Consider the following 8417-nt stretch of genomic DNA (forward strand, 5'->3'; position numbering starts at 1 on the left):
CTTATTTATAAGTTACTTTTAATAGAGTCATTTATTGTTTAAGTTATTTTATTAAAAGGAGTTTAATTAAATTGGTTATTCAAACTAGACCTAATTCACTTTTGGCTAATTTTTTAATATTAATTAAATATATGTATAATACGTTGTTATTGAAAGATGGATATTTTTCTTTGATATGACATTTTTTTTAATTGGTATTATTCAAATCGAACCGTCTGATTTGTTTGAAAAAAAACAAATTATAAATCGAAAGGTCGATTTATACTTTAAATTTTTTTTTAAATAATTTAATTTTCAAAAACACAGATCAAATTGTCCGATTTGTGATTGATTGTTTAAAAAACAAAACAATACATAAAAATTGAAGACACAGATTCATGTAACCAATAACAATTTAAAATACTTCTATTCTCACACCATTATGTGATACACGCTTCTCTCTCACATACGAAAAAAATAAACATTCACTTTTTTATTGTGCATCAATAGTGCTTTATGAAGTATGAACTGTTTTTTTTTTTTTAATTGTTACTGTATATTAGTCCTTTTGACTATTTCTAATTTTTGAATGAATACAAATGAACATTTTTTAAACATAAAAATGTGCTACTTATTTCTATATTTTTTCTACTTAAAAAAATATGCTTTTGTATCGTGGTATTTTTTATAGACGACCTAACTCTTAAGATAATATCATATAGATTTTTAATTTTTAGTTTCCCAAATTATATATCCAAGTCACTTTATATATTTAAATTGAGTAGGTCCAACCAAACTTCAGACTCATAAATGGGATTTGATTATTCAATGCAGGGGTATTTGAAATTGGTGTATATTTTCTGGTTTCAAGTGATGTACTCTTCCTCACTTGCCATTGTGAGCTGTGAGTATATAACTTAAAAAGAAATATATTCTTGCAATTTAGAGAGTAATAATATAGACCTTTGCCGCCACTTCCACATTGTTGCTTTAATTTGGTCCGACTATAATTATAGGCACATTAGTTTTTAATAGTTTCACATGTTTTACGATCATTGTTACCACTCACCACGATAGTGAGTTGACATGAAAAACTTATGAAGTACAGATACTTCGTTGAGTTATCGTGTTTATATGTTGAACACATTTTAAATACAATATTTATTGACACTCGTTCAACACGCGTTTTTTAATACAAAATAAAAATTTTTTTCGGACACGTCTAGACACATTTAAATACCATCACGTGTCAGCGTGTCCAGTCTTATTCTTATCATATATTTTTAAAATAGATTCAGATATAATATATATTATTATTTATCTAAAAAATATTTTATATTTTATATGTATACGTATCCCGGTGTCATATAAAATTTTAAAATTTGTGTGTCGACATACTCCCGTATCGTATCATGTCCCGTATCCTTGCATCGTAGAGAGAAACCGAGATTTCTGGCAAAATTAAGCAATGCTCATGTTCATCTTGTAGTAGTCTTATTAGATATTTAGACTTAGATTACACTATATCCTAGAAATTAAAGAGAAACAACAATTATGCTCAATCCAACATCAACATTCACTCCGATTCATAGCATTTCTTTTTTCCGTGTGACTCTGCTAATATTGTTTGATCCAATAAAGAAAGACTTATGCGAGATTAGACCCAAAAATCTGTTGTCAATTTCTATGAAACAGGCATTTTGGGCCCTTAAATTTGGAATCAAGCTCCTGCCAAGCCCAAGAGTCACGTGCATACCTGACATTGATCAAGGATATTCAATTATTCCCTGTCCAAAATGAAAAAAGAAATAAAGGATATTCTATTATTGGTACGTATCCAACTAAAGAAAATGGACCAAGCTTGAACAAAAAATTTTAAAAAAGGGTCAAAGTCAGATAACTAAAAAAGGGAATTTCCTTATTGATGTTCTCGCCCTAAATTTGGATTGTATTTTGTTTATCTGGTTCAGCCGAAAAAGGAGGAGAGGATAGGGGGTTTAATTTCGTTAACACAGGCCCAATATGTGAAAATTGAATCTAAAATGTTCATAATGTATACTTGTATCATGACCAAAAAAAAAATTTCATGTATAATTGTATATAGAATGAAAAGTTTTCAAATGTATCCAAAATTTCGGTATTCTAATAATCTCAATAGTTGATTTTAAATAATATATATTATGTATATTTTATAATTGAGATTAATAGTTAAAATTATTAGTACACTTAAAATTTTTTTATAATATATTACAGAGGCCTAAGATCTTTAGGTAATATATTAATTATTAAGTTATTAACATGTGATATCAAAGTTAAATTATATATAGGATTTGTTTGGATGTTATTTTTAAAAAATATTTTTTTAAAATAATATTTTTTTAAAAGATTTTTTAAAAAATAAAAATAATTTTATGTTTGGATATTTTTTGTAAAAATATTTTTTAATTTATCAATTATATTTGGATAAAAATATTTTTTTGTTCATTTATTATGTAAAAGATATTCTTTTTTTTAAGTAAAACTTTTTAAAAAAATATAAATTGTAATTTTTTAAAAAATGTTTTTTTATTCTTTTAGTATTTTTATTTTTATCATTAAAAATTTATTAAACACACTAAAAAGAAAGCTTTTGAGTGAGAACTTTTTTAAAAACCATGACCATTCTAATTGAATTGAAGTAATCCTCAAATTTTTGCACAGAAAAAAAAATACTCATTTGGTTAGAGATTTAAATGAAATTCACCATCACCTGCAAGAGTGCAAAGTTACAAGTCTTCAAGAACCGCTATAGTCAATTGCGATTTTTTCATCTTACAGTTTTTTCAAAAACTGCTACACTCAGTAACACTTTCTGTTTAGTATAAAAACCCATTAAACTGCGTTACGTTAAATTGTGAAACTACTGTACTCTGTAATAATTTTTATAGATATAAAAAAATTACAAAAACGTATACAAAATTAAAAATTTATAATCTAGTAAATTTAGTTTTCAAACAATCAAACATTTTATATACCTAACTTGTCTAATATAAAATGTACATAAAAAATAAATAAAATAATATATATTTATATTTATAAATATATAATAATTGATTTAGTTATTAATTTTTTTGTACATATAGTATTTTTGTATAATTATATACACAAATAATTAACAAAGATTAATTGTATGATCGATTATTATAACATAAATACGCTAATATGGTGACATTGCATTCTTGGAAGTGACCAGATATTGTTAATGGCGTCCACATTCTGAGCCACGTTATTGATTGGTTGGACTCCATTGACCAACTCGTGCCAATCATTGAACTTTTTTTTAAAAAAAAGGCTGCATGAAAAATAGTACTAAAATGCTATCAAACTCATAATTAACAAAATATACTTTCATTATTACGATTCAATCCAAATCAATTTTTATAATTTTAAATCTCCGCAGTATTACGTAAGCTTTTTTTTTTTTATGGAAATTGATAAGTTAAATAATTGTTGCTTTAATCACGGAGGGGATGATTGTGATGATGATGAGCGTAACATGAATGGTTAACTACTTTGATTTAGGTCTGAACACTGATCAGATAATTGGTGTGACCATGTAACGATGTAAGGACTTAGGACCTACTAGTCCCACCCACCACCAAACCACAGTTTCTATTTGTCCTCTCCTTTCATTTTCTTTTCTACATCTATGTTTCTTCTAATTTATGATATAGTTGGTTTTCCCTTTAAATGTCCAAAATATCATTCCGTTGATAATAGTTAGATTAACAAAAATGTTTGATAACTAAAAAATTCTAGTTAAAATCAATTAAAATTTATCTTATTTAATATTAAATTCTAGTTAAACTGCTACACATACAAACAAAAATTCTCTACCAGCGTTACAAGTTGGCCCAGCCCAATAACACTACACGCGCACTTATTCCCATTGAATAGAGCGTCAATGTCACGCGCGCCACTCAACCGTTACGCATCGCAAAAAAGCGCTCGTTATGGTGCACTCTTCCACTTCTCCTTCGAAGAAAACACAAACCGCCAACCTTCGAGCAACATTCCAAACTGAAGAGATAGAACTCGTCGTAAAGATTAGCAGAAACCATCAACAAAAGATAGAACTCTCCATCAACAATTTTCAGAAAAAATGAAGAAATATTATTCAAGGTACGTTACTATTTTAGTCATCTTGTAAATTTTTCACATTTCGAAATCGAAAAACTAGGTTTTACTGTTCTTCTACGTTCTTCTAGGTTTTACTGTTGTTCTTGTTCTATCTCTCATTTTACTGTTTTTAATATTCTTCTTGTTTTACGTTTTACTGTTCTTCTTGGTTCTAGGTTAGTTATCCTAGGTTTTACTGTTCTTCTTGTTTTAGTTCTTCTCGTAACTGATTTTTAGGAGTATATTGCGTAATTTGTTGGGTGCATATGACATAATTTGTTGGATGTAAATTTCTGAATTGATATAGTGTAATATAATCAACTGTTGCAACTATTCTAATATTGCTTGTCCTTGTAATATTGCTTGTCCTTGGGTGTATATGACATAATTTAGTGGGTGTATATGGAGTAATTTGTTAGGTGTATATGGCATAAATTGTTGGGTGTATCTGAATCATAACTATGGGTGTATATTACTGATATATATGGGTGTATCTGAATCATATCTATGGGTGTATATTACTGATATATATGGGTGTATCTGAATCATATCTATGGGTGTATCCTACTGATATCTATGGTTGTATCTGACTTATATCTATGGGTGTATCATATTGATATCTATGGGTGTATTTTTCATTTCAGAAAAAATGGCAGCGAGAAATCAAGCTGAAAAAAACGTAAGAACAAATATATGTCTTAGATGAAATCAGTTGTATATAATAGAAATATATCTGACTATAATTTTGTTTTTGTTTACAGCAAACCAAAGACCTTAAGTGTGCAACACATTTATTAAGTGAGAAATTCAGAAACATGAGTGAGGAGAAGAAAACGATTGTGAGGGATTTGGGATTTGGTGGCTTGATGCACATCCCACCACTAAGGGTGCATCACTAAGTATTAAGGGAGTTGGCTAACAACTTCAAATTAGGGGAGCACAGACTGAAAACCGGATACGGTTCTTTTAAAATAAGTCCAAAAATAATAGGTGATGTGCTTGGCATCAACGTATCAGGTAACTCACTAAAAATTATAGGTGTATATTAACTAATTCTTAGGTGTATTTAAGTTTATGCTTGGGTGTATTTGAACTGATTTTCATACTATGTTGTTTTTCTTTTTGTAGGGGATCTATTTCCTCAGAAAGTCAATTATAAGAAACTTTCTGAGGATGATAAAGAGATTTTTAGAAGATTTCAGGGTAAGACCCTCAAAAATCTTACAGATGAGATGATGGATATTGGCGTTGGTAACGAACAGGATCGCCTAATGTTCAAGAGGATTTTCATCCTCTATATACAGATGGCATTCCTTTTACCAACGACAATAAACAAAATCTCACATGTGCACCTGGCCCCAATTTTTGAGATGGACACCATAACAGAGCGAAATTGGGGAGGGCATGTTTTGAGTTTTATCATCAAGGGCATAACTGATTACAAGGAGAAAAAGAAAAAGACAATTGATGGCTGCCTCTTTGCCCTGATGATAATTTACTTTCATCTTTCTAAAAATAAGGACAAGAAGAGGGCAGAAAGACCTCCAAAACCATGGATTGCAAACTGGAGTAAGGAGCAGTTAGTCGAAAGAATGAGGACGGAAATAGAGGAAAATATGGTAAGTGAACATAATATGTCGGGTGTATTTTATTTACCTGTGTGCTGCTAACTAAAATTTCTAATATTTCAGAGGATTGTAAAGATGGCTGAAACAAGAAAGAAAATGAAAAGAATAGAGAAAAATAAAAAAAAACAAGAAATAAAAAAAAAACAAAAAAGGAAGGCAAGTTCAACATCGTCTTCGGAGACAGAAACAACTGATAGTAACAGTTCTACCTCTGAGTCTGAGACTCAAGAAGACTCAGAGGATTCACCAAGAAAACATCCCAGCAAAAAAGAAAAAAAATAAGTACCATACTTGGGTGTATTTTCTTTATCAAGTTGGGTGTATTTTGTTGAACCATTTGGGTGTATTTTGTTTATCAAGTTGGGTGTATGTTGTTTATTAAAATGGGTGTATTTTATTTATTGTGTTGGGTGTATATTGTGCATTCATTTGGGTATACCTTGTGCATTCATTTGGGTGTATTTTATATCTTTACTATGTTTTAAATAATGATTGTTTGCCTTCCAGAATCAACTCCAAAAAAAGAAAGAAGAGTCAAGAAGATTCTGATGCAGAATCTGAATCAACTGATGAGTAATGTTCTGAAATTATTACTCCTCTCTTTTGGCTTTATTATCAAAATTTCATGTATTAACAGAAGTGTCTCTTAATAACTTATAGAAGCGAAGAATCATCACCGGTGAAGAAGCAAAAAAAGAAGAAGAAAAAGACCCAAAGAACACAAAAAAAGTAAGCACTTCTTTCGATAATATTTTGTGATAAAATTAATTTTTTATTTCTGATTCATACTTGTTTTTTCCACCCAAAACACAATCCAAAAAGAAAAAGGTTGTTGTTGAGCATTCATCTCCTGAAGAAGATCAATCCTATCATGGGTATAGTACTTTGTAAGCTATATTACCGTCTATCATCATGATTATTTTTGTTAACATGTTCTTTTATGAATGTACTGACAGATCTGAAATAGGAAGTGAAGATCTAGATGAATTCTTAAGGGAAAACAATGAAAATTCTGCTGCATAAGGATATGTCTTCTTGGGGTGTATATTTCAGATTTTAGCATGTTTTCTTTGTTAATAACTGTTTCTTGTTTCGCATGGAGAATGAAGCTGACCTGCGATCGACGGAAGGTCACTATGTCTCCTCTGAAACGTAAGAAGCTTTATTTAATAAAATCTTGTTATCATGATTTAACTGTATGATATTTTGTCTGAATAACATGAACTCTGTTTAGAATACCGGACGTAAACTTGGGAAGTGATGATCCTTCCTCTCAAGGACACACAACACAAAGTAGCGTAAACAGACCGACAGACAGCATGTAATTTCTCTTTCAAATAATTTATTACCTTCTACTTCTAATTCTGTATATTTTTTTTAGAAAAAAGGCCCTTTATTGTTTTATTCGAGAAAAAAAAGGCAGGAAAAAAAACCAAAAACTGCAATTATGTAAGTTCTCAAAAAACAAAGCCTATTTTTCTTTTGAATTGTTCGGGTGTATTTTTGACTTTCTTTGGGTGTATTTTAGAATGAGTCTGGTTGAAGAGTCAGCCAGTGAGCCGGCTGATTTGAATATGATGGTTGTGAGGAAAGAGACACCGTCCGAAGCTCTTGCAATGTGAGTTTTTCAAGAATATTTCACTCTTATAACCTTTTTATTTTCAAAGGCATTGTTAACCTTTCATTTTTCTTCTTGTTTAGAGTTCCGATTCAAGTTTGTCTACCAGTGTCCCAAACAACCGCTGTGCCGGAATTTGAAGAAACACCTGAGACAAAATATGAACCAATCCCTATGCTACAAATTGAAGAAACTACAAAAACGTAAGAAATATTATTGGGTGTATATTGGGTTACAGTTTGGGTGTATATTGCCCCTGAATAGTTTTATTTATGTCATGATTAATTTTATGTGCCGTGCAGCACTCCTGAACCCCCCCAAGAACTTGAAGAAAGCACACCCACACTTTCCCCAGCTCCATCTAAAATGTAAGTTCATTAGAGTAAAATCAATGTTTTGGTTATCATCCGTATATTCTTATCGTTATAATATGTTATACATGATCACGCAGTAATCCAGCCCCAGAAGACGCTGCTGCGTTGATGATGATGGCACGGATAGCATCGTACGTTCCTAAAAAAGATATGTTGCCATCATTTAGCCTTGGCTTCACTGATTCGAGCCAAGAAGAAACAACAACGCAGGAGGGGGCGTTAATGCAAGATGAACACGTGGCAAAAACTCCAGAAACCCTAACACTGCTAGAACAATTAGAGAATCTAGTACATAAAATTGCAAGTGGTGGGGTGACAAAAGAAGAAAAAGTCCACAGATTCCAAAGGAGAGTGCGGCAGAGAGTTTCGAGAAGTTTGAAACATCTGTCAGGCCGAATTTAGATACTACTGACATGAAACATAAATGCTACCACTGGGCTATACGAGTGAAATCCTACTCATATGAACGAACTAATGAGTTTGACAACATTGACAGACTCCAAGCCGGAGATAGATACACTCTGTCAAAATTCCACCTTGTATCACTTGCGCCTAAAACGCATATAGAAGTTGAGGTAATATCACAACAATATTAAATTTTTATCACCAACATTAAGTACAATCCTGATTGATGTGTATTCTGTTTTTCTAGATTGTCTT

This window comes from Arachis duranensis, chromosome 4, assembly GCF_000817695.3.
Source record: "Arachis duranensis cultivar V14167 chromosome 4, aradu.V14167.gnm2.J7QH, whole genome shotgun sequence".
Taxonomy (NCBI): domain Eukaryota; kingdom Viridiplantae; phylum Streptophyta; class Magnoliopsida; order Fabales; family Fabaceae; genus Arachis; species Arachis duranensis.